The 25191-nt window shown below is 38.4% G+C and overlaps 1 long non-coding RNA gene across 1 annotated transcript in view; it reads left to right on the top strand.

The window, feature by feature from the left end:
* The window catches only part of LOC135702393 (uncharacterized), a 146725-nt gene that overhangs the window by 53880 nt on the left and 67654 nt on the right, over nucleotides 1-25191 (top strand). The window contains exon 3 of the long non-coding RNA XR_010517697.1: nucleotides 16874-16892. This is a non-coding gene — a long non-coding RNA (uncharacterized LOC135702393). The remainder of the gene's footprint in view (nucleotides 1-16873; nucleotides 16893-25191) is intronic.

Raw genomic sequence — 25191 nt, 5'->3', positions numbered from 1 at the left:
CTTCCCTATAATTATCTGATCTATCTTCATGTTCCCGGAGCTTCCCTTAAACTCTCAAGTCTAATGAAGATCTCAGTTCTGCTTTAAAATAAATTGAATTCTCGTAAACACCTTTAATCTTCTCTGGAATTCTCTGGATTTCTGTGAAGTTCCTGAAACGTTTTCATACATTCTGAAGGTCTCTATACTGAATCTCTCGGAACATATTAAGGGTTCTCGATTTTATTTCAGCACCTCATGGAACTATCCTGAATTTGGCTAAACTCGAGTTTATAGATTTTTAAACCAATTCAATAGTCTGGGCTAAAATTTCGGGAACTCTATGGAATTCCCCCAAAGATCTCTAGATCTAGCTTTTCTAAGATCAAAAGAACTTCATTAAAGTCTCCACTTTTTTGATAGTACGAAACGTCAAGACATTAAAAATGTTATGATCTTAGAATTACTAAAATGAAGTAAGTGTTCTAGGTCAATATTTAATGGATTTTAGCTAAAGTTTCTTTAAAACTTAAAAACGTTTGCGGTAGAAACATATTTTTAACGCATTTCATAAATAGCATTCTCATTATAATCCTTTAAGTTATGAAAAAACCTGAAAAACTCAGGGAAATTGATTTAGCCACCCTGTAGATAGAGAAGAACGATTAAACGTAAGAAAAAACTCTATACCAGGTCGTCAACACAAGGCTTATCCAGAAGAATGATCAATCTTGAAACAAATTCACGTTTAAAAAAGTTTGAAATAGTGACTTATTACAAGAAAAAGTGACTTTAGTGACTTGGCCTTGAAAAAAGAGACTTTTTAGTGACTGGCTTGAAAAAAGTGACCAAGTTACTAAAAAGTGACTCGCTACCAGCCCTGTAAGCTCCGCGTGTAAACACTACCGTTGTCATATGAATAATAGTACTGCAACACACACTTTTGTTTCGAAATCTGGCGCGTATTTAGTAATATTTGGAAATATGTATTTATGATTGATTTATAATCAGATGGATCTCGCCAAATTCTGCCTCCGAAAATGCACCGGTTTGTTCACTCGCGGTAATCGAAAAAAATTATCCGCGTTGTTTTTACTACCGAACTCAACATTTTGAATCACATGCGAAGTTTTTCATTTGCACTAAATTTTTGCCTAACACCTCATTCGCATGCATCCTCCGGAAGGCAGAACGCAAGCAACCTGGTCTATACAAGGTGTGGAATTGTAGACCTGAATCAGCGTTGCCAGAATGTTTTAAAGCACTCGGTATTTTCTGTATTAATTAATTTTATATTTTTGCCGTTGTTGAAACCGAAAATTTTAACTTTTGGACTATGATCGGAAAATTCCGGAAAAAAAACTCCGAGGAATGCTTGAATAAGCTTCTGCAGGAAGCTGAAAACAACATCCAGAGAAAGAAGAAAGAAGCTCTTCTGGAGAAAATTTGAGGAAAGTTCTGAGAGAAGTCGGAAAAACATCCGCGGAATTTCACATTCAAAGGAAGACAGAAAAGATTTGGAAATCTGATATAAATTCCAGAAGTAGCCATTTCCAGGGGAAGCCAGAAGAAACTCGGACAAACTTTCCAAAGGAAGTAAAAAAACCAACTGGACAAAATTCCAGAATTAGACGAATGAAATTTCTGGGAGAAGTTTAATTGAACTTCCTGGATAAGACCGAAGAAACATCCTGGAGACGCTGACAGAAACTTCCTAAAACAGATTGGAAAAAAAAATCTGGAGAAAGGCGGAAGCCAGAGCGCTTACGGAACAGGCGAAAGAAACAAGGACATAATTCCGGAAGAAACAGCTCTTGGGGGATGTTCTAATGATCTAGAAAATTTTCCAAATGGTCATAAAACATCCCTGAAGACCCCGCAATGCCCCTGAAGTTTTTGGAACATTCCTGAAATGTACTTAGGAATATTCCATATTTCCTCGGGATGTTTTGGAGTACTCTGATCATCTTTGAAATATTTGGAACTTCCCTGATTATAATGAAACTACCGGAATATCTCTAATCAACTTTGAAGGTTTCTAGAGTTTCTTGAAGATTACGAAATTTCTTAAGTGCTCTCACAATTTTCTTGAATTTATTGTAACATCAGCATTGAAGTTCTCTGATCTTCCCGATTTTTCTAATTTTTAAAAGTGATCGACAATGCCATTGATAAGCACGAAACTTCCTATAAAATGTTCTCACAATGTGCTAATGTTCGTGTAACTTCCCTTACGTTTCTTAAATTTGCATGAGCCCCTCGGAACATTGCTGAAGTTTTCGGAAATTGCCTGAGTTTCTCAGAACTCCTTTAAAATTTACGATTTCCTTGAAATTTATTGATCTGATCTGATTGTCCTGTTGTTCTCGGAGCTTTCTAAAGTTCTCTTAATTCTCCTGAAAATAATGGAACTGTTCTGAAAACCATTAAATTTTCCAGAAGTTCTTTGCACTTGTGAAGTATCCAACATATTTATGATGTTTCCTTAAGTTCACAGTTACTCAAAAGTCTGGACTTTTCTGAAGTTTCCGCAGTGGATCCGCAATCAAAATCTAGAAGCATCCCTAAAGTTCCGGGAAGAATCATTCGAGCGAAGGCTTAAGAAGCTTCCAAAGGAAGTCGAAATAAGTTTCCGAGAAGAATCGTAAATAGAAAATTCCAGAGGAAAGTTGGAAGAAAATCCAGGAAGTTTAATAATGTTTAAAAAGTATTTCTCGATTCCCCCGAAATTACCATAAAGAGTCATCGACTATTTATCGATTCACGGAAGAGTATCCATTAGACTGATGCAAAGTTTGAAATTTTCGCTCCACAGTATTCAAACGGCTTCAAATCGGGTCCTGATTAGCCTCCGAAAGTTTAAACTCATTTGATAAGAAACTGACTTGGCACAAACCATTTGAAGTTTATATGGAAATTACTATGGGAAAACAAAACTTTTTGATCATTGTCTTCAAGCCTTTTCACATATTAACAAATTCTATTACTATTCTTATGGGAATTTTTATCAGCTACAACTTTGCAGAAAATCGTTTTTCAGCCAAACGTCAAATGAAATAGTTATTAATTGTTTAAGAGATTGATAATCTTATGGCAAGATCAAGCAACTGAATCGTGGGCAACATTGTATTCTGCAGTGTGACGTAGTAGCCATGATTTTTGTCCTCTCCAAGTCAGTTTCTCACTAAATGAGTTCAAATTTTGGGAGGATAATCAGGCCCAATTTGGATTCGTTTGAGCACTGTGGAGCGACAATTTCAAATTTTGCATCAGTCTAGTATTCGTACGACATTTTTGAAAATGATTTTTTTTTTTATTTGAAAGACTCAAAAAATTTGAGATATTCAAAAAGATACAAGTCTCACACAATAATTTTCTCCCAAATTCTTAGCGCTGGCAGGCAATAATCATTTTGATTATTTATAAAAAAAATCGGTGGAACATCTCAAAAATCGGGATTCTGAGGAACCTTTTCTGTATATCGGTATCTGGTTCGGAAATCGGTATAAATACCGATAAATCGGTATATCTGGCAACGCTGGCCTGAATGGTGGGTGCACTTCGTTTTTCACTCGGCTTTCATTCCGCTTAGCACGATTCGTTTCTTTCGTTCACTCATTACCCTTGTAGTGACGTCATAACGTTGGTTTCGATCGGCGCTTGCATAGGAAATTTAATATGGATTATAGAATTTATATATTTTACCAAAATTTATGAATGGTCTGCCACTAAATGTTGAGATAATTTAATGATTATTGAATTATCATACTGTATACCATAAAAAAGCAGCCTGTTTGTGAGTTTTTGGCTGTTTTCAAGTAAGGAGTTATGATAAAAAACAAATTGCCAACTGATCACGCTATGTCTGAAGGCACTTTTTTGTAACATTCATGTACCTCATATTTTTCTTAACAAGATGTTAGCATTCATCCTAACAATCAAATCTGTGTTGGTTTTAAAATATTTCATCTTGGGTTTTTAGAAAAAAAGGTGTTTTGAAGTATACTTAGTCGTTTACAAAGGCGTATACGAACTATTGATTATACAAAACTGTTACGGATCGAAACAAATTCCGCTGAAAATGATTCAAAATGGGACTAAAGTTGTCAAAATACTGGTAAAGTAAGATTTCCTTTTCGGTACCGTAAGATATCGTAAAATAAAATACTTAAACAATTGTGTAGTCTCTAAATTTACTATTATTCAGCCATTCTATTGCAAAACGATATAGTGATTCTCAGAATTTGGTAAAAAAATGTAATTTTATTCCTTATCGCAAAATATTTTTATTTTATTTAATGTCATCAGGGGGACCATTTCAACGTTAGAGTAGTCCAAAAAATCGTTTATTTTTTATTTTATTTTTTAAATGCCTCTTTTTTAAATTTATAACTTTTGAACTATTGGGCTGATTTTTAAGATCAAAAAGGTAATTAAAAATTCGTGTAAATAATGTTATTAAAAAACTGGGATTTTATATTGAAAAACATTGATTGTATTCGTTTATTATAGTTTTCATGGTTTCAATAAGTTTTTTTTTATATTTTTCCTTAAAGATTGGGTTTTTTTACACAACATATCAAAAAATCAGCACCTACAATGGCGACCAGCGAATCCAAATTGCGTATGCCGAGTCGGCAGTCACGCAATTGCGTTGTCTTTCCTCATAGCTGATTTGAGGCAAGGCTGGATTGTTTGACAGCCGGTATATCTCATACGTTTAGCCATTTTTTAGCGTCTGTAATATAACAAAAGTATAGTGTAAAGTTTTGTAAAATATAAAGTTATAAAGATAACTGTTACACACTGAACCTATTAGCACTCAGATTAAGATCTTTCTTAAAGCTGAGTAAATCTTCGTGAGAAACCTTAGATTTTTTTCCCGACTGTTTCAAATGTAAACCTATTGGTGAATTTTTTTTTCCTGCGGTTTTTTTTCTAACAAATATCTACAAACTCGCACATATTTGACTGTCGAGTTTGGTTTGAACTTCTTGTTAACATCTTGCTTCTGGATATTTGTGAACCTCAATTTTCATAAACTGCTCCCTTTTTATACCGGTAAACGGCAATGTAACATGCGTGAGTCGTACTCACGATATTTTTTTAGGTGGCGAACTCGCATTTTTACCCTGTTCATGTCCTCGATCACATTTCATAATGGAAGCGTAAAAGAGAACGAGAGATCACAAGCAATTCTTTCTACTATACTTCTTTTCTAAGACATAGAGTTGGAGTTGTTCAACCAACGACCCGATGAAACAGCTTATAGAAGTTACATTCAAATTCAAAGCCCTGTTTTTCCTTGACTTCCTTCGAACTTTCTTGATGTTCTTTGGCCATCTCTGAGTTTGGTTTTTTTCCCTGAAATTCTCAGATATTTCTTAAAGTTCACAGTACTTTCCTAATGTTATTAAATTTTTTCAGTGGTTCACATACCATCCTAAAGTTTGCCAAAATTTCTTCACGGTTAAAAAGCTTTTTGCAGAGCATCATTGAAATTCATATAATGTTGCTATAGTTCACAGTTATAGTTGCTCTTTTGAAGTTCGTAGAATGAACATTGAACTTCCCAGAAGCTCACAAAACAAATCTATTAATTTTTAAAAATCCAAGCAATTTTTCCGCCCCTCAGGATGATTTAGTGGTAAATACCACCTTCGCCAGCTGCTGATTACAAGACACAAAACTTTCGGATACCTACTATCTCCTTTACTGAACTCCGGTAAAAATCTTTCAACGATCGTCGCTACTAAAGTGGCTTCATTTTTTTACAGAGTCGCTTTTCGAAGCACGACAAGCGAGCTCTCTATTTTCTTCATGAGATTTTTTGTATTTTTTCCAGATTTTCTACACGATACATTCATAAAAAAATACTCGAAATAGGACGAAAATCAATGCCTACTATGACTACGTGGCTGTCTCGGACAGTCCTGCTCGCTTCTTTCTCTTTTGCTATTATGAGGGAAGCGAAATTAAGCAGGATATTGTGCTACGAACAAATATTAATTGATTTATCACAAAGTCGACAAAATCAATATGGATCTTACTTGAGAGTCAAAGAAAACTTCTTTAATGCCATTTGGATATATGCAATCATCTTTTGAACCTTATATGACTGCATTTGTTCAATTCGTAACAGTTGTATCACAGACAAACAAACGTAACTCTTCATTGTGTATCTTCGTTCATGCATTTAACGGTTGATTTGAATATTATCAGTTCCGCGAACTACTCGCCGCAGCGCTGGCATCAGATCACTTTGACGTTTCTATATATTCTATAGAAATTTCATGCAACATTGTTTACGAGTTAGCGAGCAAGCTTGTTTTCCACGAGAAGCCAGATAGATGTCGTTACTGAGGTTATATGTTTTGAGATACTATGTTTTCAAGAACAAGTTTTTCAAAGAGTTACGTCTGTTTGTCTGTGGTTGTATCGTCAATAGTCCATATACGCCTTCATAATCGGCTTTGTAAACTTCAAAACGCTTGTTCTCAAAAAACCCAAGATGAAATATTTTAAAACCATCACAGATTTGATTGTTAGGATCAATACTAACATCCTGTGAAGAAAAATCTGAGGTACATGAATGTTGCAAAAAAAGTGCCTTCAGACATAGCGTGGATATTTCTCGGCGACTTTACAAAAATAATATAATCAAGCAAAATCATCATGCAAAAATATCTAAGATTTGTTTTACTTCTTATTTCGCAAGTTAGAGTGTTATGACGTCGCCACCATCGTCTACCGCAAAGTTTACATTTTTTCCTCTACCAACACATACGTCAGGGCTAGATCTCCATACCTTGTATAGACCAGGTTGGAACGCAAACACCAAGAAAAGAATAAAATACCAAGTGAAACTCTTCCTGGGAGGGAGGCAAAGCATCAAAAACAAGCGAAAAGAGAAACCGACCTACGCGACACCACAGCTACTCAAAACAAATTATTGTCCCACGTTGATAACAATATCACTAAAAGCTTATTAAAACGTGATTTACGCTTATGCACTTGCGTAAACTAATATTTTATGACTTGATACAATTAAAAAATATTCGGAAAACCGATGAAATCAGCGCCAGCGAAAACAAACCCAACCGTTCGCGGGCAGAGCCTACTGCGTTCTTCGGGAAGGAGGGGACTTCGGCTTGTATATTTAAAATATGTAAAACAAAAATTGGAAACTGGTACAAACGAATGCATTTGGAGTCCTCAAAGATGTGTCCTAAGTGACCATTTGTAGAGTGACCTCACGGACAAACCCAAAGCACTTCGTGAGAAGGTGCTGTTGGAATTTTTAGGAAATGGAAACTTTTAAACTGTTTAAATTAATAATGACGAATATAACCGAAAATCACGCCAAACAGACACCAAAGCCCTTATCGTTGAAGCGCTTAAATTTGAATCTGTACCCCAAATCAATATCAAACTTCCAAAATTCCCGGCCGCAAACTCATCTCGCACAGGATCGCTATTTAACTCAGTGAAACTGTTTTTGTTTGCGTATTAAATAACAGTATAAACAGACCCGTCGCGGTTGGAGGCAGAAGCGACACACTCCTCCCATGGCAAGATAGATAACCCACGCTAGACAGCGTCAACAAAGCGACTACCAACCGTCCTACCACGGTTATATACATAGTCTCATCAGTTCGCTATCATCATCGCCACGCAGCACGGTCTGAAAGGTGCCATAATTTGTCTTTCATTTGAATCGAAATTAATTGGACGGGGACATTCGTGGCAGTGGCAGCCCAACTTCCCAACCGAACCATTCATCACGCTACTATCACCGAGGTTTGGTTTTGGTCAACCAACTAACCTTTCTCGTCTTTGTAGACCCGGTGAAGCCAAACTGCTGTGGAGGGATGTTGTTTGATGACACGTGAATCCTTTCTGAATTTGAGAGCTTGCCCTGAACCAGTCTAACTCACACGCAAACGGAGTGCTACTGGAAATGACAATCGAAAGAACTGGAAGAACTTCACCCACCAGTTGGTGGATTGCCCCGTGTGGGCCGGGGGTTATCAGCCGTCATTATTGTTTGGTGATTTTTCCACTTGATGTCAAAGTCGAAACCAACGACGGTGACCGTTAGCAGCCGGCGGACCGGCTGAACTGAATGAATGATTAATTATAGCAATTTTCCGCCCATTTTCGACACCCCCGTGGGCCAGGACGGACCGTCGGGGTCGGTAGGGCAGGGTGGTGGTTTATTTCACTTCTGATTTGGGGTCGTTCACGACGCTTGATTGCCCATTATTCGATAGGAGAACAAATTGGTGACGAGGTCGTAAACATTTTTATGCCGGCAAAGCAAGGGGAGTGAGATCGGGAAGGTCTTGAAAATTTGGTTAGTTCAAGATCATGAAAATGTGCTATGTGCAATTTCTAAAATTTAACGAGTCAAGCATTGTTTATGGCGTTTATGGCGTTCTTAGATTTCAATCAGTGAAAGCATTATTGGTCATTTGACCAATTCTACACTGAACGCCTCCAGAAATGCTGCTGGTTCAAAATTGACATAAAATATATATTCCAGTGTCTCACTATTTCTCAGTCTCAGTATAAACGCTTTTAAATCTCCCGCAAGCTAGGCCCTGCATGGTCCATAAAGTCCAATCTTGCCTTTGAGTGCATCTTTTATGGAATTTTAACTGCTGACTGAAAATTACAAAACAAACCAACCATCTTTGCATTCGAGTGATAAACTTGAGGCTCAACAAAAATGCCAGTCATGTACCCCCTGAACTGATAACGGGATTCAACCTTGAACCTCAATTGCCAAGATTTTTGCCAAATTCGTCTGTCAACCCTCACCGTTGTTGTTGAAAAATGGGTCAAATATGAATGTCCCACTGGCACACTGATAAGGCAAGCAGAGTACAAATTATTGCCATCACGACTCGGCAAAGACATTGGACAACCTTGTACCAAGAAAAGACACTCGCAAACAGCAACACCTAATGTTACTATTATTGTTATTATAAGTACGATGATTATTTTTTATTCCTGTCCCACCACCGATTGCTACAAAGTGCTCCGTAGATAAGGCTGCTCACTTTCCAAACAACTTTCTTGAGCTAATCTAATTCCTATACACTTGCAGGAATGAGTGTAGGTACACATGTCCCATTGATAAAGCATGCCGCTTGAAGTGGAAGTATGGAACCTGCCAACCCCCCGCCCCGCCTCCCCCGGGGGGAAATGAAATTAAATTAGCACATTTACATTCGCGAAATAATGCGATGATAACTACGTTCGCAGAGACACACCCACACAGACAAAGAGACACGGTATACATTTTAATATGTGCTCAAAATTGCGGAACATTGCGGGGGTGCACAAGAAGGTTTGGGCCATATTTTCCGTTCGTGCTACCTTGGCATGAACTTTGCACCGGGTCGGTCGAGGTGGAAACACCAGAGCCACTCGGTTCCTTCACAGTTCTCTCCGGTTCGGTTATCTCATTTATTACCTCGAGTATCGCGCGAGTGGCTTTGAAACAGAAGAAGCACCTTCGGTTCACGAATGGGACAGACCACCACCGGAGGGTGGGCTGGAATGTTCCCGTTTGTTCATTCGTGGCAATTTTGCTGCATAAACCCCGACCGATTTGAACGAAGAATTAACAGACTCGTCGCTGGCGGTGGGAAATATTGAAGCGACGACGACGACGACGACGACTATCATCACCTAGTTCGAATCACTTAAGAGACAAACGGTGCGGTGCTCGGTGGTTGAAGCATTTGGAAGTGTAATAGTTGGAAACTGAGTTGGAATATGTAATCGAGGGGAAATTTCTCGAAAAAGAAGAATTAATTTTCAAGATTCGCTAGCGTTCAATGTTGGGAAGTTTTTACAAGATCCAGCAGTTCTCTATTTTGGTTACATCCAACAGTGTTTGAAATTGATATTGATGAACCGATCACCAATTGACTGATGTTTTGGTTATGCATAGACCAAGGGTTGTCATCTGATCATTCAATGAGCGCAATGCGCTGATTTTCTGAAATCCACTAGGTTAGAATCAAATAAATCCTCTCACCCCAGCAGGTTCTTCGAAATTAAATCGGTTTTAAACCCTGCCAGGGGCCGCCTACCATCTTTTCGGGTCGTTCAATATGGCGTCACAAAACCGTCCGATGGGCTGTATTGACATTTTCGAATCGAGATTTGGCTAGGTACCCCTCAGTACCCAACGCTGAAATTTTCAGAAGTACTATTTTATAAGGTAATCTTCAAAATACAACCAGTTTTAGACCCCGCCAAGGCCCGCCCACCCTCTTTTCGAGCCGTTGAATATGACGTCACAAAAACGCTTGATGGGCTGTATATCACATTGATGTCAATGAAAAGCATTGGTGTATTCAGCAAAGTGGTATATTTTAATGATGCCAACAATTTCTTAGAATATGAAAAATTGATCAAATTTGAAAAAAAGCACTGATAAACTCAAAAAACCAATATTAAGGTAGTCTTAAAAGAAAATCTATTATAGCTCTACAGAGTTATGATGTAGAAATTTGGTGTCTTCAGCAAATGTTCATAAAATCAACTGCTTTGTAACTTTGTATAAAACATGGAACCATTATCTCGTAACTGAAAAAAGTTAGAATTTGGATGTGTAATACTAGCTTAAAGATTATTCAGGTGTGTATTTCAAAAGATGCGCGATATAATTTGTAGCAACTTCTCCCAAGACACCCAGTCTCTAAAACGTCGAAAAAGGGTAGAAAATATTTTTTACCGTCTTTATTCATATTTGTGCCACTGTGCGTCGGTAGCATTGGTGGTCAGCACGTAAAACAAAATCAACGGAAAACAAATCAAGGAAAAAAAAAAAAGAATAAAATAAACACAAAGTTAGCTAGTCTGCGTATTTATAGAGCAGCGGAGAAGAGAAGAAAGACACATACCCATAAATAAAAAAATACATTCATATACGGAACGTTCATAAAAGTTTTCAGTTCATGAAACTGATCCTAAAGTTCCGCGAATTTTTAGAAACCACTTTTAAAAGTTTTATCAGAATTAATTCGGAGCTGTGAACGAAATATGGACTCTGGGGACTACGGGATGGTATACAGGAAGATCCGGAACATCCGTAAAAGTGGTCAATTCATGAAAATGATCCTAGAGCGCCATGTTTTGACGTAGACTACGTCTTACGGGAAGGTACTGGGGGTAAATCGAAAATCTAAAATTGCGGCCGTCACGAAAAGGTGTAATTTTTTGAACGCTATAAGCTTTGTCATTTATAGATGAAATTAAAATCCGAATACACCAATCGATAGGAAATACCTTTCGTAAGGCCTGTACTCGAAAAAAATGCACCAGACAAAAGTGTTCGCCAAAATTTTTTTTTAACGTCGGATTTTCTTAAAACTTTGAGGGAATGAACTAATACATATGAATTATGTTTCGGCATAATTACTTTATTCAATTTCCTTTCCATTGCTGGAATTGTCCACTTTCTTCTTCCTTATGTCTTCCGGAACATCAAACCGTGATTTGGCAACGTAAAACTCCAGCCCCGGTATCTGCTTTGCGTCTGCCTTGATGTAGGTTTCGTCATCCATAACCACACATATCGGTTTCGTTAACCACTCTCTATACAGCTTCCTTGCGCGGGATTTGGCCGCCGTGTTTTATTGATCACGCCGGTTCGGTGCCTTCCGGACCTTGAATACACGAAGCCCAGCTCATTTCATGGTTTGCTGAACGAACCAGGTGGAACACTTTGCCTTCAGAGCCGCGTCGCGAATCGAAAGGTTTGGATTACGCTTGAAATAATCCAACACCTTCCGGGCCTTCACAGGGTCAGCTGTCTTCGATCTTCTTCCACTTTCAGCCCGCCGCTCGGTCGTCTGGGACTCCTTAAACGATTTTACCGACCGAGACACAGTTGTATGGGTGATTCCGAGTTGTCTTCCGATCCATCTCATGGTCGCAGTCGGATTTTCCATGACGGCGCGCAAAATTCTCCGGAGATTTTCTTCATGTTTCGATGACATCTCAATAACCACAGAACCGATTGTTATGAAATTTTACACATATAAACAATTCACAACAAAATAGTTATACCCAGATTTTCATCAATTTTTTTGAAGTACAAGCCTAAAGCTGTTGCAATAAACTTTTTTTCAATTTTCATAAAAAAAAAAGTTTTAAATATGGACAAATAAAAAGAGATGCCTTGAACTTTGCGCGTCGTTCCCGTCGAGATCATTGGCTGCTGGTAGCGGCGTCGCCTCGATGGCGCAAGCACTCCTTGCCTGAATGATAGCTACAAATCTCGATTACTTTTCGGAAGGACATATCAGCTTTTGTAAACAACGCATTTTATCGTCGGTTTGGAATAACTAATAGCTCGCCCCACATACTAACACCGCTAACAGGTTGGGAAAGTTTTCCCCTATCTGATGGTAGTACTAGTATGCGTGGGCGAGCTACCAGTTACGCCAAATCGACGATCAAATGCGTTGTTTACAAAAGCTGATACGTTCCTTCGAAAAAGTAATCGAGAAATACTTCTTGGGCTGTGTACCAATTGCCGAGTTAAATTTAACTCATGGTTAAACGTGACATTTCGTGAGTTATTTTCAATGTTCGAAAATGCCGGAAATTGATCAGTTTTCACACAGAACTCAGCCACGGTTATTCGATAAATCATCTGTCACTTTTAACCACGAGTTAAATCAAACTCACCCATTACGACACAGCCTTGGAAGTAATCCATAAGTTAATTAAAAACACGATCTTTCAAATGAAATCAAAAATTTTAAAATCGGTTTGCGCCTTTTATAGATATTGAGAATTAAAACATTTTTTTTTAAATTAAATCTCCATTAACTTTTTATTAATAAACAAAATATCAACCTGGTTGCTCAAGCCAAAATATGCGTCATCGCGTCATCATAAGCTATAAATGTGTACAAAACAATTACAAGAAATGATCCTATGAAAAGATATTCAACGAAATCTGTTTTTTAGGGGCCACATCAACAAGTAGGTTACTTGTTTAAAAAAATCATAGCTCGTGAACCATAAGAGATACAAATTTAGTGTCTTAATCAATTTGATTCGAATTGATTGTTCTACAACTTTTTAGAACATTGCATTGAGCTATCTCAAATATTTTTTTATTATTATTATTATTATTATAGTCACTTTAACACTCTTGGGTCATTAGTGACTTGTCCGGGGTGAGATTTGAACTCTTGACTTTGGCGTGAGAGGTATGGATGCTAATCACTACGCCGAGGTCGCCCCCAGTATCTCAAATAATGAAAAGTTTGTATTTTAAAATCACCAATTTTGTGGACCACTGTAATTTCACTAACATAAAAAGATTGACCAACAAATATGAAGAAACTTTCCCGGAGACACTATTTACCTAAAACTGGCGGTTTGGGCGCAAACATTTTTGTCTTCCTAAATACGGCTTTGGACCATTGTGCAGTGGATGGTTCTCCAAAAGATTCGAAACATTGTTAAAGTGGTCAATTTATTAAACTGATTCAAGAACTCCGTATTTTTTTTCTTTCGAAAACACTCATGGACGCCTTATAATTATGAATTCGAAGAAGATATCTATTACTGGACAGATAGTAAGTAGGAAATAATAACTATCTTCCAGATAAGACATATCCCGCTACAACAGTTAAGGATTGTCCTGGCCACGTCCTTACAACTGGTAGGGATAGGAAAGGTATGTTAATCCAACATTTACTATAGAGAGATGCAGAGAACTCTACGACCCCTCATAAATGTCTCGGGAATTTAGGAATTATGTTAGTAGGGAAGGTAAGCCATAGGATGCACCCAGTGAGTGTTGCTGACAAATTTAAATTTTTTGTTATAAATGTTGAAATTGCTGTCCAGAGCGTCTGCTGGAAGATAAGGTTGCTGAAATAAGCTAAATATATAACATATCACACCCGTAGCTAATTAAAAGGAAGGAATTATGTGTTTTATCATTTTTTTTATTGATTGAAGGCAAAAACCGCAGGAGTGAAAATAAATTTACTACCTCTTCTCCCGTTGGCCCAAAACCTCTTTGTTTTTTTTTTTCAATTTGAATCATAATCAATTAAGGTTCAAATTACTTTCATGCTTTTTGGAAAATTTCAAAAGCAGCCTTTTCCGACGCATCACTTCAGATTGCAAAAAGCTCGCACTATTCGATTCCTTTTGATATTGTACACAAAATGACACGAGCTTTTTGCAATCTAAAACAACGCGTCGAAAAAAACTGCTTTTGAACTTTAAAAAAAATGCATCAAAGTATATTGTGATGTATTCAAATTATACGAAATCTATGTCGTTTTTGTTTTTGCGGTGTAGGTACCGGTGCAACTCTGCCGTACACCGAAATAATTTAGGGTTTAGATATAGGATACACCTTTGCTTAAAAACAAATGATGTTGAGCTGTCAAAGACTCGCGCTTATTCCTGCTTACACTACACCGGTGCTACACTGCAAAAACGAAAACGATACAACTGGAACAAGCTCACCAAATACAATAACCATGGCAGAGCCAATACAACCAAGTTTTGTAAAATTTCTAAAAGAAAAGGGGGGAAACAGCATACACGGGGAAAAATACTACCCAAAATTTGAGTTCTTTTACTCAATATTGAGTTCAGCCTCTCACTTGCACTCTTTATTGTTGTCAAAAAAGGAACGATATAGTTCAACCCTATAAGTTACTTAGTCTAAGATTTTGTGACAAGCAATGTATAAGGTATAGGAAAAACGTCACGATAGGGGGGGGGGGGAGGTACCTGACCGACCTGACCGAGGTTTCTGGCCATGGCTACACGAACAAGCGATGCAGGTCCCACGGCTGCGGCTGCTTCCAATGCTGCTGCTGGTCCGTTTTTCTGACGAATTTTAGAGGAGACGGACCAGCAGAAGGAACAGCAGCAGCATTGGAAGTAGAAGCAGCCGTGGGAGCTGCATTGCTAATTCGTGTAGCCGCGGCTGACGCTGGAAATCTTAGGCCGGTCACGGCCGGAAAATCAACAATCAAACAAAAACTATACCATCCGACCATTCGATGCTCAAATACATACGGTGGCTGCTACACCAACCATTCCATCCTCCAATATATAATGTTGGAGGACCGTCTTGGCAAAATCTCAAATAGTTCTGCAAATTATTTTTACTCTCCTGCCTTTTTGCACTTCCAACTAACACAATAAGAAATTAAAATTACGAATCATAACATTAACTACACAGAAAAAAGGAAAACCCTTTCTTTCTTTTCTCAGAAAAAGAAGCTTCCGCTCTTTGCTTCTTTCCTTTATTTAACGTCGGTCTCTGTTCCGCAATCTAGTGCCAATCACCGACGGACATCGATTGCCTTCCATTGACGGAAATCGAATGTGAAGGAAGGCAGCTTCCACACCTGCGTAGGATATCGCACCCATTCAACAACACACATGGGCCGGGACCAACGGCTTTACTTCCCTTCCGATGGAAGACGTGACCAGAGATTTTTATGCCTCAGAAAAATCCCACCGACCTCGACTAGGATTGAACCCAGACCCATTGGGGTGAGAAAGCAGTCACGCTGACCACTACACCACCGGCGTCGGCCTTTCGCTCTTTCCAAGCTTACGGGTTTTTGATGTTCTCGTTGCTCCACGTACCGTTCCTAGGCTTGGAAGAGGAAAAGCACAGCTTCATAATGAACGGGAATTTTGTGCCTTTGTGATCGATCGCGCTGTGGCTGCACTTCATGATGACGTACACCACCAGGGCTTCACTCGGGAACTCGATCAATCCGAAGGAGGAACATTCTGATTTCAGCGGGAACATTCGCAATTGCGATGGTTGGTAGTCCTTGGTGGTGAATGCAGTCAGAAGCAGATCCTCGGACATACCGGGTGGGGTATTGAAGAAGTGGAGAAGTGGAGAAGCTTGCTCGAGAATGGAAGCGATTATTCTTGGAGGTGCAGCACACCTTGAAGATGATCGAATTGTCCGGCAGAGTGTACTCTGACAAGTAGTTCTGCTTGGAACATGCAATTTGAATTTTTTCTACCATCATTTCCATTAATTCAATGTTGTTCAAGTGCTGGATGCTGCGTTCGACTGGTTCGACTGCGATGGCGTCTCCCATCTGGACCATGGCGGTACCGAGTCCGTAGACCATCATAACTACGCCCTGTTGCTGTGTCGGTTGGCTGGTTCGTTTCGGGTCATCGGGTCGGGCCCTTCATCAGTCCGACGTGTGGTCCGGCCGGTGTTGGTTTCCAGTTTTCCGACGGATGATACTCGGGCGGTAAAAAAATCGGTGCAAATCCGTTTCCTTATCCGGCTCCCAGAAGGGCTGGTTGAATAATGATTGACGTTAGTTGTGCGGGGTCGGCATTCCGCCGAAGATGGAAGAATCGTGTAGCAACAGAGCTCGTCCGTTGCAGGCATCCTTGGAGACGGATGCATCCAGTGTGTAGTCCCAACTGGAGTCCGTGTCGTTTTTGAAAACATTGAAAAACAAAACAAAAACAAGAGCTGTTAAAATACCGGGTTGCCAAACAAGGCATTATTCACAAGCAAATAAAAGTCAGATCAATGGCTTCTTGGCACTGCCTGTACCTGGGGGGGGGGGGGGTCAAATAAGCCTACTGATCATTCTTGTATGAAACTGGTTCCAAACGTAAAAAAACGCTGTAGGTTTCTTATGGCTTGTTTACGTTTGGAACCAGCTATGCGAGGTAGGCGACGATTGTTCGTATTTGACAGCCACCTCTCCCCCTTGGCCTGTACAGTTGCGGCACACTGAGGTACACTGAGAAAAATGTTGGCACAAAATAAGTGTGTAGAGAGACCACCCCTTGATCAATCACTAATACTTGTTTTCTTTTGTTTTCATTACAGATCAAGCAAAGATTAATAGGTATGTATTCTTATATCCGTCATATGTATACTGGTAATCATTGAAGCGCAACCGCTTGAAAAAAAAATTAAAGAGTTGTGTCCTAGACACGACCGCAGTATGACGTAGAACTACGCAAAATTGATGTATGTCATGCATTTTAAAATTTTCAAGTATTTGCATGCATTAAATTTTTCAAGTATTTCAATGTTTCCGTTATGGTTCAAAACTTGCGACAATTCATGTTAGCATAATCAGACCACGGTTCATCTTACGCATGAGATAATGTATTTCAATTTAATGTAATGGTTAAGAATTGACAGAATTTCCCCTACATAATTACCTTGGGTTGATCAATGTTGAGTTATTTTGCTGTGATCAATGTACACTAAATTTGACATCGACATCGACTACAATAGGAACTGACACTATATCGTCACACATTTTTTTGTTGATTTGCACCTCAGTATAGTACACAAAAACGCTATGCATGTTGTGGGATAAAACAATTGCCAAAAATGCATTATTTTTTTTCAGTAGCTCCATCATTATTTTAAAATTAGGTTTCTGAAGCAGAGAAGAAAGTGAAGATTGCATTTTATGATAACGCAACAGGCAGAGTTGTTTTACCTGTCAGAAGACGGTACTTTAAATATTGAACACAATGTTGGTTCATATGTCAACGAAGTAGGGGAGGAAGGGGTATAACGATCATACGGGGTTTAAACACCTCTTTGTTCTTCAATTTGGAGAACAACCCTAACATAAAATTACCATGCATCATAATTCTGTACTTTACAGTGTGTTCGTAGAATGATTGCAAAATAGAATACTGTGACTTTTCTCAAATTAAACGTTTGGTTTCCAATAAGTAGGTGCTTAGTACAACATTTATTGAAAATTGGGGGATTCAGCTATTGAATTTTAAAGTCAGAGCAAAAGCTCGTATACAGGTTCTCCACCTGTTTAATGTTTTGATAGTAAACATCATAGTTAAGGTACGCCGATGCAAGTTGAAACAGTACGCACACTAATCGAGTCAGTACGGTTTTACTGAGTTTTTGAATTGCGGAACTGTTCGGTAAAAGTTTAAAAATTTGTGGGAAATTTATTAATGAGAAAATTTGTTCTGAACTTGTGCATACTTAGTTCTGTTAACCCCATTTAATTATAGAAAATAAAATTGGTCGATTTAATTGATTCCTTACGGATAACGGTCATTTGAATTTTTACCGACTTTTTCAGCAATTCAAAAACCCAGTAAAAAAATACTGACTCCTGTAAAAAAATCTTAGTGTGCGTGTATCTCTTAGTGGAAGTTTTTTATTATTTTTTTTATTATTATTATTATTATTATATTAACTTTAACACTCTCGGGTCATTCGTGACTTGTCTGGGGGTGAGATTTTAACTCGTAGCTTTGGCGTGAGAGGTATGGATGTCAACCACTACACCGGGGTCGCCCCCACCTCTTAGTGGAAGTGAATATTCACTGTAATTATTTTTGAGAGGCATTGTGTACTACCGCAAACTATATTAGAAATGATCTCAATGATTATTTACTTCCGCTTAAAGCTACATCTATCGTTTCAACTTCCCCACGCGTTTCTACACGGATAGAAATTTCCTTATACCTTTTGGCAAATTTCTATTGCTGATTATTCATAAAATGTATAAGTCAACTAATAAGCAGACGCCTTGCAAAAAGTTATTGAAGATCATGTGTCAAATGAAATGTATAAGCGGTCACACATACCATTTATGCATTATTATAGGACCTATGTGGTATGTCTTATGAAATGTATAAGGCTGTTGTTTTGGCAAAAATGTACAAGTGAAACATATGAATAAAATAATTGATTTTCGTTTCGTGTACTTGCCCAGGTGTAGGGTAATGGATTTTGGTTGGACCTATTCATGTCATTTTCGCACTGCGTGTCTAAATGTATGCCGTGTTTTTGTATGAATATTATATATGGACATGAAAAAGGTGTGTTTGGTGAAAAAGTCCAACTTTCTAGTTTCTAATAACACTAAAGAATGAACAATCTTATCAAAATAGGATTTTATTGAAACGCGGGTTCCTAATCACACAAGCATTCCTGAGTAATTTCGATAATTGGAAACAGCTTCTTTCTCTACGATGCACGGTATATGCATTTGGGTTAACATCCGACGTCCCTCCTCCTTTACATATTCTGCACAAAAAATACTTTCTAAGCCCCGCCCCTGGCAGGATTTCCCACCGTTTTTTTATGAATGGGGCGGGGCAGAAAGTATCTTTTGTGCACAATATGTAAAAAAGGATGGACTTCGGATGTTTATCTAATTGCATATATAGAGGTACCAGATATGTTTTACAGTCAGTTGGTGGTAAATAACCCACAGAATAACATCAAAATATTGTGAGCGTTTTTTTTTCTCAAATTCAAAACTCTCTGGGCAGTAGTTGGGTAAAAAAATTAACGGAATTAAAATTTTGTTTACTACATTGTAGTTCAGGCTCAGGTTGTCGTTATAGGGGAGGGGGTGGGGGTTTTTTTGCATGTTATTTTCCGCGTTTCGTATTAGGGGCTGTTCATTAACTACGTAGACAATTTTTGGGACTCTTGCCCACCTACCTCCCCCTCGTAGTTAATGAACAGCCTTTTAGTTGAACCGGACCCAAATCACCTTTAACCACTGACTTGCTCCTGCTTACTGCAGGACCAAGCGCCACGCCGTCCGAAGCGGTAATGAGCAGAAGCGTGACAGCAGCGCTGTTTTATATCTTCTCAGAACGATGTGCAACGAAGTGGTACTCGATTATGATGACTGGGTTTGGCGAAAACGCTTATTTCATGAAAACAGTGATGAAATAATCATTTGTACATTTTTCAAAAGTTTTATTACTAAAAATTTGAAAACAAATTATTTCAGCAGGTTTGTAATGTAATATCCTATCGATTGGTGTATTTGAATTTTAATTTCATCTATAAATGACAAAGTTACAAGCGTTCAAAACCTAACACTATTTCACCACACATATTTTTCGATTTGCACTCCAGTATAGTCGACAAAGACGTAGTTCTACGTCAAAAATGAAATCTGTATGTATGTATGTATTTACAATCCAACTTCCACTGTCCGGCAGTGTTTTGATGGATGAGAAATGTTTGCCATATATACTATTATTATGCTTTGTAGATGGCACGTATGTAGTATGATGCATTTTATATTTTTATATCTAGTTGTAATCAGTTAGATCTTCCCGGTTATGTATTGTGTCCTTGCTGTTGAATCTTTGTCATCTCGATTCTCGTTGAGTCCTGTTGAATAATCGGCATCTGTAGTTGAATCAAGGGGTAGGTCACTCCGCACACCAATTTTGGGTCATCTTTTTTGTCAGTGTGCCGCAAGTATGCTGATTGTGCCGGTATTAGAGCAAGCTGCGATTGTTTGTAAAATACCCCTCCCGGAGACCCAGTATTTCTGACACCTTGAATGTTTTGGTTTGAAATCGCAAGGATAAATCGGATTAAGGATGACACGGGAAGTGGCGGGTGTGCGAAACTTCGATGTTTTGTGTTCCATAGGGTAATAAAAGTCCTGTGTTTTAGTGTTTTATAATGCCATCAAAGGCCGACCAGAAACCTAGTCGGAAAGAGTTGGAACCGGTGGGGAGCATTGTTGGAGACCGACTATAGAGGGTGATGAATAGACTTCTTTAGTTTGTTTTGTGTGAGTTGCAGCAGTATTTGAATTAAGGGTACTAATGAGGTCTGATTAACTGCCTCTTTCTCTTGAGTTCACTCTAGAAACTAAATTTCGTATTTAGATCTATAAGTGAACTGCTGGTCTGAGTTTCTCTGGTATATTCAATTAGAAGATGTTCCTGAACATACAGTCAAACAGCACGTAATGTTCTGAACAACTTCAATGACAGTTGTCCAGCAGTACTCCCATTTTATTTACACCAATCTAATGCCTACGAGATTGTGCCGAAGGTATGCCGAAAATGTGCCGATTGATGTGCCCAAGCTGTGTAGAATATAATTCCGGTACAATGTGCTGAGTGACTTACCCCCTGAGTTGAATACTCTTCTCTCTCACTTTCTCTTTCACTTTTCGATGTTTTTCGTTTATCTTCTTGAATATTGTAACCTTATGGCTTCTAGTTGAGTCTCCTTTTGCTCCTTCATTATTCTCTTTTGGTTGTGTCTGTTTTGCTTAGTTATAATAGATTTGTATTTAAAATGCTTATATACAGCAAGAAGCATCTGTAATGCAAATATGGGGTTGATGTGTGTACCGTTCGAAAAATTCATGTAAATTTCTGCGAGATACAGCGCACATAAAATTAACGCTAGATTTGGCATAAATTTACACAATATTTCGTGTAAATTTAAGCGCAATATCACATAAATTAGCAATATTGTATGCAACCTTGTAAATTGTTTGAGAACCCCTGCTAGATAATTGCAAGTGCTTTTTTATTGTCCCACAATTTTTCGCACGTTTTAAGTGAAATCGCTATATAAATTCGCGAGTGACTGATAAACGGTGCGACTAAGTGGTGTACTATCTAGAAAGACTGCAATAAGGTAGGGTATGTATCATTTGATGTTAATCATCATTAATTAGTGCTAACAAAAGTACTCAGCAAGAGTACTTCCAACGAAAACAAAGAACAAGCGGACCAGATGGCATACCATATCTGGAAATAAAGCCCGCCTTGCATGCAAGCTCCCTCTTTTACTTGTCTCTGGTATAACGAGAAGCTGTGTGAGACTGTGTTCACTATTTATTGTATATACATTGATATGGGTACAGAATTGTAGAAACGTTCTTGCGACGCAAATGGTTTATTCTTGAGTCGTTTCACATATGCAAGAGTATAATAAGGAAATAAAAGTGTGCGGGAAATACCTAAAGAGGAATAAATCCCTGTGAAATGGTGTTAAACATTGCTTTGGAATCCTTCACTCATACGCAAATTGAATTGAATTACTGTTGATAAACAAGCCACTGCTCGTTGTAATGGTAAAGTGGGATGGTATGCAGTAGCGGAAAAAAGAGTTAAAGTTTAAGATTATTTAAGGCAATCCTGGTATAATTGCCGAATAAGTAGTTTAGTATTCAGCCTAACGTTAGATATCAAATATACTTATTTTCCTTCTCAACATAGATAATTAATTCTTCGCTTTGATAATATCATCATCATTACTGTAGATCTCTTAATAAATATCCTAGTGAAAGAAGCAACTATGATTTCTTTGATCTAAAACTAAAGGGAATCGAAACATGTTTTTCTCCCTGTTATTACAGAGCAAAAGTTCGTATCGAGATGGAGGTTGATAGAGAAATCAACGATGTAGAGGATCAGTTGCGAAATAATTCGCTGGAGGAAATAGAGTCATGTTCCCCGTCAATCCTCGATTCACCCAGGCGTGATGATGTCGACGATGTTTACGATGATGACGACGATTATGAGGACGGTATTAACGTTACTCTGTTGTCGGTATCTGCTGCTGCTAAGTCCCACGAGGAAATTTATGGAAGTAAGAAGATGCGAAAGGAGTTCAATGCTCCTACGGCAGTTGCTGCTGCTATTGATGCTAATGCTGCTACTGCTGCTAATGCTGTTACTGCTGACAATTCTGCTCAGCTCAATTCCAAGGGCCCTGGAACACCCACGGAGGTTGTGACCCTATCCGATAAAAAGGCTAAACGCCTTAATGGAGCCGGAAAAAAGAGGTTCAAATACTTGATATCTCATGGTCATAGCCATGATGAGGCTCGGGTACTGGCTGCGAAGCCTTTTAAAGTACCATATTCTGATCCGAACAAGCGTCGTAGAAATGCGGAGCTGAGCGAGTCTAACTCGAGCGAAACCAATCCACCGAAAAGGGTTGCTCTCGATTCTGATAGAGGAAATGCATCTCAAGCGAAGTCCTCGGTACAGTCAAGGCTGGACACAGCTAGAAGAGGAGATGTTAGACAATCGTCTACTCCTAAGCAGGCCACTAATGTCTCCAATAAAGCATCTTATAGCGAGGTATTAAACTCTATCAGGATTGGAATTTTGCCCGATGGTTATCCTCATGTAGAACTTACAACACAACAATTAGTTGCTACCCAAAAGGCAATACTAAGAAAAGTAGCAGAGCAAAGAAAGGAAAAAACCAAACCAAAGTTTGGCAATTGCTTTTTCAGACCAGGGCATATGATCATCATTTGTAAAAACCAGGATACGGTTGACTGGTTGAAGGCTACAACTCCCAGCATTAAGCCATGGGAAGAAGCATGCCTCATTGCCATTGAAGAAAAAGACATACCTAGGCCGGAAGTGTAGAGGACACAAATGAGGATATCCTTGCCTTCGTGGAAAGCCATTGAAGGATTTATGGTTGACGCTTGGAAGATCCTTAAAAGATATACAGTTAAACAGTATCACGTTGAACTTGTCTTGACTGTTGATGCTGTTTCCATGGAGACTTTAGAAAAATGCGATTTCACTTTGGATTATAAATTCGGAGTTGCTTATCTAAGAAAAAAATCCTCAAGGAAATCAGGAAATAATGAGGAATCACAACAACTCGGTGGCAAAAAGGAAAAGGGCGATTCAGAACAGTCCAATACAAGTTCTAGAATTCACAAAATTTTCGAGGATGCTGAGATGCGTGAGACAAATCAACGAGGTACAGAAGCTAGCGGCATCACTAACAGTGAACCTGATGAAAGCTGCAATGCTACTGCAAATGTTGAGGGATGTTTTCACAATGCTCATGAGTGTCCTCAAGAAAGTAGTGGAACAAAGAATATTGGAAATTCTGCGTTGCCCGCCTTATGCTCCGAATCAAATTCGAGTTTGAATAAAGATGATCGTCTTGGACATCGACCGAAACTAGAATAAAGGCAGTTAGAAATGCCCTTCAAGATATATCAAGCTCACAAAAATGACTGGAACAAGCATTAAGTTTATACAAGAAAACCTTCATCACGCAAAGGCAGCTTCAGCTATTCTCAGTAAAACATTTATCAAAGGAAAACTGGATGTAGCCTTACTTCAAGAGCCTTGGACTTATAAAAGCAGGATCTTAGGAATGCCTACACAACCGTGTAAGTTAATATATGACAATTCTCAGCTCATGCCAAGAGCTGCAATTCTTGTCAATATTAATGCCAAAATTACACCAATTACAGAATTCATCAATAGAGATATTGCTGCAGTTTCACTAGAGGTGCCAACGACAAAAGGAAAAACGATGCTCTACGTGGCATCCGCATATTTTCCTGGCGATATTGAAGATGCACCTCCTCCAGAAGTTGCAGCGTTTGTCTCTCATTGCAGAAACCAAAATAAGGCTTTTATCATCGGATGTGATGCAAACGCCCATCATACGATATGGAGCAGCTCCGGAATCAACAAAAGGGGTGAGTGTCTATTTGATTTCATTTCACAACATAATATTGACATATGTAACAAAGGGAACTCCCCGACATTTGTTAATGCGATAAGGGAAGAAGTTTTGGACCTTACTCTTTGTAGTTCAATACTTTCTGATCGAATAGTAAATTGGCATGTATCAGACGAAATTTCTTTATCTGATCATAAACAAATTATGTTTGAATTTAAGGCTAATGATATACTGAAGGAGGTTTATAAAGATCCTCGTAAAACAAATTGGGAACTATATAGCACAATTATGAAGAGTCAACATGAACCCATTTTCAATAATATTGATACCATTACAAAGCTAGAAAAAGTTGCTAATGACTTAATAACTAACATGAATCAGGCTTACAATGCCAGTTGTCCTACAAAGGAGCGCTCGACTAATAGAGATGTTTCCTGGTGGAATGATAGATTAGAAAAATTACGGAAAAAAGCTAGGAAACTATTCAACCGTGCAAAATTTACTTCAAACTGGTCTCAATATAAAGAGGCGTTAACTGAATATAACAGAGAAATAAGAAGATCCAAGCGGAAAGATTGGAGACACATGTGTGAAAACATAGAAAACACTTCTGAAACTGCAAGACTTCAAAAAGTTCTCTCAAAAGATCATTCTAACGGTCTTGGAACTCTCAAAAAGACTGACGGACATTTTACTGAAAACTCAAAAGAAACTCTGGAACTGATGATGCAAACCCATTATCCAGGGTCCCTTCCTACTGATGATCAACTACAAAATCATGATTGCACGCAAAATGCCACATCTTCAGACCGTGGTGAACGTGATAGATCTACCGAAACAAATGTCTCACTATGTGGGCTAGAAATGTCAAATGAAGAGGCTGAAAACTTTGCCATTAGAATATTTACAAACTCAAGAAT

This window comes from Ochlerotatus camptorhynchus, unplaced genomic scaffold, assembly GCF_037179485.1.
Source record: "Ochlerotatus camptorhynchus isolate MF236.1 unplaced genomic scaffold, CSIRO-AGI_Acam_v1.1 ptg000192l, whole genome shotgun sequence".
Lineage (NCBI taxonomy): Eukaryota > Metazoa > Arthropoda > Insecta > Diptera > Culicidae > Ochlerotatus > Ochlerotatus camptorhynchus.
This window is presented reverse-complemented; position numbering and strand designations above follow the sequence as displayed.